Genomic DNA, 9,915 nt, shown 5'->3' with positions numbered 1-9,915 from the left:
TCCCCGGGGGCTCTCAGGAGTTTTAAAACAAATTTACTCAACTCTTTTCGGGGGCTACAAGGGGGGCGTACATATTGTTTTGGGGTTTAGTTTCGTATAAAAAAGGGTTTTGGGTCATTTAGGTATAGTTCTTTTGCTTTTTTTGCTTGACTGTTCATATCCTTTATTTTTACTCGTCTTTCTTTTCATTCTCATCCTCACCCTTATCCTCCCCCTTACCATTTTTCTTGTTCTATCTTTTTTTCCGTTCTTTCTATACTGTTTCCCCATTTTTCTTTTCTTTTCTTTTTCTTCTTCCTTCTTCTTTCCTTCTTCCTTTTCTTCCCTTTTTCCCTTTTTCTTTCCCCCCTTCCTCTTCCCCCTTTTCCCTTTTTTTCCTTCCTTCTTTTTTTTCCCCTTTCTTTCCCCTCTCTTTTTTTTATGTTTTTTTTTCGCTTTGAATTCCCCTCTTTTTCTCTCTTATTTTCCCCCCTTTTCTCTCCTTCCTTTCCTTTCTTCTCCTCTCCTTCCCTCCCCTTTCTCTCTTTCTTCCCCCTTCTCTTTCTTTTTTTTTTTTTTTTTCCCCCTTCTTTTTTTTCTCTTCCTCTTTCCTTTCCTTCCTCTTTTCTCCCCTTCCTTCTTTTTTCCTCTCTCCCCTGCCTCTCCTTTCTTTTTTATCTTTTTTTCCTCTTTCTCTCTCTTTCTTTTCCTCTCTCCTGCCTTCTTTTTATGCTTTGTTTCGCTCTGATCTCTCCTTCTTTCTTCCTCTCTCCTCTTCTCCTTCTTTCTCTCTTTTTTATGTTTTGTTTCGCTTTGATTCTCTTGTCTTTCTCTTTCTCTTTCTCTTTCTCTTCTTCTTCTTCTTCTTCTTTCCCTCTCTCTCTTTTTTTCATTGATTCTCTCTCTCTCTCTTCATTTCGCATTGATCGCTCTCTCTCTCTTTATGTTTTCTTTCGCTTTGATTCTCTCTCCTCCTCTTTATGTTTTCTTTCGCTTTGATTCTCTTCTTTCTCTTTCTCTTTTCCCTCTTTTCTTCTCTTCTCTTTCTCTTCTTCTTCTTCTTCCCTCTCTCTCTCTTTTTAGCATTGATTCTCTCTCTCACTCTCCATTTTCGCATTGATTTCTCTCTCTCTCTCTCTCTCTCTCTCTTTCTCTCTTTTATTTTTTATCTCTCTTCTTCTTCTTCTTCTTCTTTCCCTCTCTCTCTATTTCACATTGATTCTCTCTTCTTTCTTCTTTTATGTTTTCTTTCGCTTTGATGCCTCTTCTCTCTCTCCTCTCCCTTCTTTCTACTCTCTCTCTTCATCTTTCCCTTTCTCTCTCTATCTCTCTTCTTTATGCTTTCTTTCGCATTGATTTCTCTTCTCTCTCTCTCTCCTCTCTCTCTTCTCTCATCTCCTCTCTCTCTCTCTCTCTCTCTCTCTCTCTCTCTCTCTCTCTCTCTCTCTCTCTCTCTCCTTCTTCTTCATTCCCTCTCTCTCTATTTCGCATTGATTCTCTCTTCTTCTTCTTCTTCTTCTTCTTCTTCTCTTCTTCTTCTGTTTCTTCTTCTTCTTGTTCTTCTTTTTTTCTTCTTCTTCTTCTTTTTTTCCCCCTATCTCTATCTCTCTTCTTCTTTCTCTCTCTCTCTCTCACCATCCCTCTTGTTCGCATCATTTTTCTGTTCTTTCTATTATCTATATCCTTCATCTCTTCCTCCTCCTCTTCTTTCTTTTTCTTCCTCCTCCTTTTCTTCTTTTTCTTCTTCTTCCTTCTCCTCTTCTTTTTCTTCTTTCTCTCTTCCTCTCTTCCTCCTCCCTCCTCCTTTTTTCTTATTCGTTCAATTTTTATCTTGTTTCCTCTCCCTCCCTCTCGTCCGCCACCCATCCTCCGCTCTCGCTTTATTGTCACTCATTTTTCTTTCCTCCCGCTTATACTATTTTTTCAACATCGACAATGTTTCATTTGACTGATGAATTGTACCTTTTTTCGTTACTGTGTTAATGGTTTCTTGATTGCTTGCTTTATTCATTTTCCTCTTTCTTTTGTCTTATCCTCTACCCCCCACCTTTCGTTCTTCTTTTTTTCTTCTTTTTTTTCTTGTTCCTTTCTTTCTCTTCTCCTTGGTGTTCGCATTTATTTTATTTATTTATTTTATTTCTTAACATTCTTTTTTTTTTTTTTGTTTTTGGCATTTAGTGTGTGATCGTGTTTCATTCTTTCTTTCGTCTTTTTCCTTGTTTTGTCTTGTTCTTTGATTTGAATCTCTTTTCCTTTTTTTATTGCCTCGTTATTTATCATGTCTATGATTGTTTCTCTTCTTTTTTTTTGTTTTTCTTTTTTTTCTTGTGTTTATGGTTCTCCGCTTTTTTTTTTTTTTCTTTGATTCTTCTTACTTTTTGGTTTCCTTCTTTTTCCTCCGGAGATTTTCTATCTTTCCCTGTTTTTTTTTTTTTTTTTTTTTTTTCTTCTTCCCTCTCGTCGTCTTTTCCTTTTCATTTTCTCTTTCGTCTCTATTCCTTGGTGGTCTTAATTTTTTTCTTTCGTTTTTTTTCGTGGTCCTTGTCTTCTTTGTTTGTTTGTTCTATCGTTTTATTTTCTTTCTTTTATAGTTTTTCGTCTTTCTGGCTATCACTTGTCCGGTTTACTATTTTTTCTTCTTTTTGTGGTTTCGCGTTTTACTTTTTTTCTGGTCCTAGCCCCCGCCCCTTTTATTTATTTATACTATTTCTTTTCTTGATTTTATGTTATGCTCTCTCTCTCTCTCGCTCTCACGTCTCCTCGTCTCTCTCTCTCTCTCCTTCTTTTCCCTCTCTCTCTGCCTCTTTCTTTCTGCTTTGTTTTCGCTCTGACTCTCCCATCTTCTTCTTCTTCTACTTCCTCTTTCCCTCCTTCCTTACTTCTTCTTTCCCTCTCTCTTTTTATGTTTTGTGCGCTTTTGATTCTCTCTACTCCTCATCCTTTTTCCTCTCTCTCTGCCCTCTCTTTTTATGCTTTGTTTTCGCTCCTGATTCTCTCGTCTTCCTTTTTCTTCTTCTTTCCCTCTCCTCCTTCTTCTTCTTCTTCTTTTCGTCTCTCCTTCTTCTTTATCTTCTTTCCCACTCTCCTTCTTCTTCTTTACTTCTTCTTCCTTCTTTCCCTCCTCTCCTTCCTTCTTCTTCTTTCCCTCTACTCCTTCTTCTTCTTCTTCTTTCCCTCTCTTCTTCTTCGTCTTTCCCGCTCTCCTTCTTTCTTTTCTTCTTCTTTTCCCTCTCTCCTTCTACTTCTTCTTCTTCTTTCCCTCTCTCTCCTTCTTCTTCCCGTTCTTCTTCTTTCCCTCGCTCCTACTTCTTCTTCTTTCCCTCTCTTCCTTCTTCTTCTTTCGATCTTTCCTTCCCCCTCTCTATCCTTCTCTCTTCCTTCTTCTTCCCTTTCTGCTCTCTCCTCTCTCCTTCTTCTTCTTCTTCTTTCCCTCTCTCCTTCTTCTTCTTCTTCTTCCCCCTTCTCCTTTCTTCTTCTTCTTCTTCTTCTTCCCTCTCTCCTTCTTCTTCTTCTTCTTCTTTCCCTCTCTCCTTCTTCTTCTTCTTTCCCTCTCTCCTTCTTCTTCTTCCCCTCTCTCTCTCTATTTCGCATTGATTATCTCTCTCTGTCCTTCTTCTTTCCCTCTCTCTATTTCGCATTGATTCTCTCTCTCTCTCCTTCTTCTTTCCCTCTCTCTCTATTTCGCATTGATTCTCTCTCTCTCCTTCTTCTTTTCCTCTCTCTCTATTTCGCATTGATTCTCTCTCTCTCCTTCTTCTTTCCCTCTCTCTCTCTCTCTCTCTCTCTCTTTATGTTTTCTTTCTCTTTGATTCTTTCTCTCTCTCTCTCTTTATGTTTTCTTTCTCTTTGATTCTTTCTCTCTCTCTCTCTCTCTCTCTCTCTTTATGTTTTTTTTTTTCTTTCTCTTTGTTTCTCTCTCTCTCTCTTTCTTCTTCTTTCTCTCTCTCTCTCTCTCTCTCTCTCTCTTTTTGTTCTCTCTCTCTCTCTCTCTCTCTCTCTCTCCTTCTTCTTCTTTCCCTCTCTCTCTCTCTCTCTCTCTCTCTCTCTCTCTGTTTTCTTTCGCTTTGATTCTTTCTCTCTCTCTCTCTCCTTCTTTCCCTCTCTCTCTATTTCGCATTGATTCTCTCTCTCTCTCTCATGTTTTCTTTCGCTTTGATTCTCTCTCTCTCTCTCTTTATGAACACTAATTTTTGGAATTTTAAATTGATTTTGGGTGGGTGATAAGTAAATTAGTTGATTGGCATTTAGTATGGTGTGGGGGCATCGGTGAGTTGTTTTGTTGGTTGTTGAGAAGTTGAGTATGATGACAATGTTATTGAAGAATATGACATTGATATTTTTTTTTTTTGCAATCTATGCATTTGGGCTTGGGGTTTAAGGTTGAGGTTGAGTAGCCTAGTTTAATTAGTTTGGGATTGATAGAGTTGAGTAGTCAATTACATCTCTAGGGGAGATTTTGTGGCTCCGAAAGGAGCCGATTGTTGTTTGAAAAGAGGCAACCGAGAGAAAAAGGATATCTATTTCTTCTCAGTCTTCTTGGGGAGGAGCACAGCCTGGATGTTAGGCAGGACACCACCCTGGCAATGGTCACACCAGAGAGGAGGCCTTGTTCAGTTCCTCGTCGTTACGGCTAGCCAGCTGCAAGAGCCTGCTAGTGACGGGGATGATACGGGTCTTCTTGTTGTCACGGGCGGCGTTTACCTGCCAGCTCGAGAAACTTCAGCAGCCAGGTATTCCATGACGGCAGCCAGGTACACAGCGGGCACCTGCTCGGACACGTTTCAGCGTAAATTTCCCTTACGCAGAAGGGGTGAATCCTACCTTACGGAAAACTGAAGGCCGGCCCTGCTCGAGCGGGACTTTGACTGCCCTTGACCTTTCACCCTTACCACGACCTGACATGATGTTTGCTTTATAAGGTATTCTCAAAAACTTGCAATTGCAATCGAGAGCATCCCTATTTATAGGCGCCCACCGTTGAAACTTTCCGATGGCGTTAGATGGCAACGGTGGCACGCCCTTTGAGCCACTAGCCGCGGCTCACTCACCTGAGGCTGGCGCCCGTGTCGGCCAATATAAGGAAATTTCAGGTCAAAATCCTTATCAGTGTTTACTGAAGGTATAACCACCGTGATGCCCCCCAAAACTTCCGAAAGGCTGCCAGAGAGGCCGGTAAGGCCCAAAAGTCTATCACCAAGGGTGATAAGAAGAAGAAGCGCAGGAGGAAGGAGGGCTACAGCATCTACATCTACAAGGTGTTGAAGCAGGTCCACCCCGACACCGTATCTCCTGCAAGGCCATGTCCATGTTGAACTCTTTCGTGAACGAAAAATATGAGCGCATTGCAGATTAGGCTTCCGACACTGCACACTAAAAAAAGCCTTCCACCATCACCAGCCCGGAGATCCAGACCGCCGTCAGGCTGTTGCTGCCCGGAGAACTGGCCAAGCACGCTGTGAGTGAGGCACCAAGGCTGTCACCAAGTACACCTCCTCCAAGTAAATTAGAAGGTTGCACGGTTTACCTGCCTCCTCTACCAACATCGGCTCCTTTAGGAGCCACAATTTGTGATAAAGCAGATAGAAAGACATGTGCGTTGTTATCTTGTTGTTTTTGTTTACTTTGCACCGCGGCGCGTGGTTTGGGGTCAGCTGTTTGTTTATTTAGGCGAGGGGCTTATCAAAACTCTTATCTAGGGCTTGTATCGTGTTACTTGCATTGCGCATTGCATAGAAAATGAGACATATTGATCTGGCATAAATGAGCTATATACCAGGCATGTGTAATATATTCCATATCCGTCACTTTTTTTCTGAAAGTCGTTGACAAATTGCTCTTACGAATTGGGCACAATTAGCTGTGAGGGGCTTTAGTTGAGAAAAAGCAAATCCATACATACATGTACGTAGAAACAGATGGAGAGTAACACAAACACCTGTGAAAAGAAAGAAAAGAGAGAGAGAAACCTAAACACAAACAGCTGTGCAATATTACCTGATACACACATACCTAGATCAGTCATCATAGTATGCGTTCACGTTATTTTATCACACATTCAGAATTAAAAGTTACACACTAAAATATCACTAAATAGCAATACTTGACCACACATAATCACAGCCATGGTTTGAAATCATGAATTTAACAGCTTGCAAATATAGATATTTAAACTTGTACATCATAATACTAATTCGCAATATATATAGATAGATAAATATATATATATATATATTAATAATATATATATATATATATAAATATATATATATATATTTATAATAATATATGGATGTATGTATATAAGGACATGTACATGCATTTACATAGATAATACAATGTGTGTGTATATAATATGTATGTATATATATATATATATATATATATATATATATATATATTAATATATATAACATATACATATACATATATATGATATATATACATATTCTTCTTCTTCTTTCCCTCTCTCTTTTATGCTTGTTTCGCTTTGACTCTCTCTCTTTCTCTCTCTCTCCTTCTTTTCCTCTCTCTCTGCCTCTCTCTTATTATGCTTTGTTTCGCTCTGACTCTCTCTTATTATTATTATTATTATTTCCCTCTCTCCTTCTTCTTCTTCTTTCCCTCTCTCCTTCTTCTTCTTCTTTTTCCTCTCTCTTTATCTCTCTTTTTATGTTTTGTTTCGCTTTGATTCTCTCTCTCTCTTTCTCTTTCTCTCTCTCTCCTTCTTTTCCTCTCTCTTTTTATGCTTTGTTTCGCTCTGACTCTCTCTTCTTATTATTATTATTATTATTATTATTATTATTATTATTATTTCCCTCTCTCCTTCTTCTTCTTCTTATTTCACTCTCTCCTTCTTCTTCTTCTTATTTCCCTCCTCTCTCTATTCGCAATTGATTCTCACTCTCTGTCTCTTTCTCTTTCTCTTTCTCTTCTCTCTCTCTCCTTCTTTTCCTCTCTCTTTATGCTTTGTTTCGCTCTGACTCTCTCTCTTCTTCTTCTTCTTATTATTATTATTCTTATTATTATTTTATTATTATTTATATCATTATTATTATTATTTCCCTCTCTCCTTTTTCTTCTTCTTCGTATTTCCCTCTCTCCTTCTTCTTCTTCGTATTTCCCTCTCTCCTTCTTCTTCTTCGTATTTCCCTCTCTCCTTCTTCTCTTCTTTCCCCCTCTCTCTATTTCGCATGATTCTCTCTCTCTCTCTCTCCCCTTTATGTTTTTCTTTCGTTTGATTTTCTCTCTCTTTCCTTCTTTCTTTCTCTTTTCTTTTTCTTTCCCTCCTCTCTCTCTCTTTTTCTCTTTGTTTCTCTCTCTCTTTCTTCTTCTTTCCCCCCTCTCTCTCTCTCTTTATGTTTTTTCTTTCGCTTTGAATTCTTTCTCTCTCTCTCTTTCTCTCTCTCTCTTTCTCTCCCCCCTCTCTCTCTCTCTTTCCCTCTATCTCAAATTCGCATTGATTCTCCTCTTCTTCTTCTTCTTCTCTATCTCTCCCTTCTTTCCATCTTTCTTCTCCTTCTTCTTCTTCTTCTTTTTCCCCTTCTCCCTCTCTTTACCTTATTCTCTCTCTCCTTCCCCTTCTTTCCCCCTCTCTCTCATCTTCTCTCTCTCCTCTTTAGTTTCTTTCGCTTTGATTCTCTCTCTCTTTCTCTCCTTCTTTCTATCTCTCTTCTTTCTTCTTTTTCTTTCCCTCTCTCTCTATTTCGCATTGATTCTCTCTCTCTTTCTCTTTCTCTCCTCTTCTTCTTTCCCCTCTTCTATTTCGCATTGACTCTCTCTCTTCTTTTCTTCTTTTCCCTCCTCTCTATTTTACTTTGATTCTCTCTTTCATTCTTTCTTATGTTTTCTTTCGCTTTGATTCTCTCTCTCTCCTTCTTTCCCTTTTCTCTCTATCTCTCCGCTTTCTCACTCTTTATAAACACTGATTTTGGAATATATTTTATGAATATATATACATATATATACTATATAATAATAAATAATATATATTATATTAAAATTTTATTATATATATATATATATATAATAATATACATAATGTAATATATAATATAAAAAAAATATATATATATGAAATTATTTTTATAATATATACATAATATATTAATATTAATATAAAAAATAATAGTATATATATATATTTTATAATAGTATATATATATAGTTTTATATTTTATATATATGTATATTTTAATACTTAATTAGTTAATATAATCAATATGAAATAATATATATTATATTTATTTTATATATATTATTATATATATTTATATATCTATATTGAATTATATATATATATATATCAATATAGATATTTTATTAATAAAAAATGATATAAAATATAAAATAAAAATTATATATATTTTAAAATTATATATATAATATAATACTGATATAAAATATTAATATATATATAATTATAATAATTATATATATATATAATATAAGATAAAATTTTATATTTGTGTAATATAATTAAAAAAAAATAAATTTATTATCATATATATATTTAATAGATCAAGATTATATAATAATAATATATTTAAAATATATATATATAAAAGAAATATATAATATATATAATATATAATAGAAAAAATTTTAATACGATTTTAGAAATATAAATATAAAAAGATTTTATATATAGATATATATGAAAATCATAGATAACTATTTATATATACGTATATATATTATCTAGAAAATTTGAATTTATAAAAGTATATTATGATATATATATATAATATATATATATTGCATAAAATATAAATGTATATTGGTATATATACAAAATTTTATAAATAAAATATAATACTAATAATATCATAATATAAAAAGTAAAATTATATATAATAAATACATATATATATAATAATATAATAATATTATATAATATATATAATAATATATATATATGTATATATATATGATATATTGTAAAAATATTATATTTTATAATAAGATATCAAATTTAAATATATATGATATATCTATATATTATATATATAAGTATATATCTATATTTATATATATATATATTATATTATTTATATGTATATGTTTATATATTTTTTAAATTTACAAAAATATTTATATAATATATATATAAAAATATATTATATCTATATAATATATATAATAATTATATATATATAATATTTATATATATATAAATTTATTATTATATATTATGAAATATATTAATATAATAATATTATAATAACATAATATATGATGATTTACTTATATATATATTTTATAGATATATATTATATACATAATAATGATTTTTTAAAATTATCTATTTATTTATATTATCTTATATATTATATATATTATATAAAATAATTTTATAAAATATAAATATAAATATATATACAAAATTAAATATATATATTATACATAATTAATATATATTATATATCATATATATATAAAATTGTTACATATATATATAAATATATACATATATAATATAATATAATATATATATATTTATCAATATATATATATATATATTATATAATATATATATAATTTTTTTTTGATGTGTGTTCTGTTGTAGTTTATCCATATCTATCTATCTTCTATCTAATCTATCTATATATATATATAATAATAAATATATATATATATATATAATAATTGTATGTATATATAAGATATGATGTATAATAATAAATATATATATAAAAATTTATAATGATAAAATTAAAATATATAATATTTTATATGTTGGTTTTGGGGTATCTATAATATATCTATATTACTACTTTATGTAATAAAAAATATTAATATATTATATATATATATTAATATTATATATATACACACACAAATAAAAATCTACTATCACATCTATATTTTATTATAAAACTATCAACATATTACATTTTTTAATTTTTAATTTTAAAAATATATATAATAAATTTATTA

General features: G+C 32.4%; 1 pseudogene; it reads left to right on the top strand.

Annotated features, from left to right (window-relative positions):
* The first annotated feature begins 5,109 nt into the window (after positions 1 to 5,109).
* Positions 5,110 to 5,481, top strand: LOC147466363 (histone H2B-like; annotated as a pseudogene).
* Positions 5,482 to 9,915: the final 4,434 nt, after the last annotated feature.

Source organism: Penaeus japonicus, unplaced genomic scaffold, assembly GCF_977035675.1.
Source record: "Penaeus japonicus unplaced genomic scaffold, GWHDUDI00000001_assembly GWHDUDI00001519, whole genome shotgun sequence".
Classification (NCBI taxonomy): domain Eukaryota; kingdom Metazoa; phylum Arthropoda; class Malacostraca; order Decapoda; family Penaeidae; genus Penaeus; species Penaeus japonicus.
Note: the sequence above shows the minus strand (reverse complement) of the source record. Positions and strands in the feature narration are given on the sequence as shown.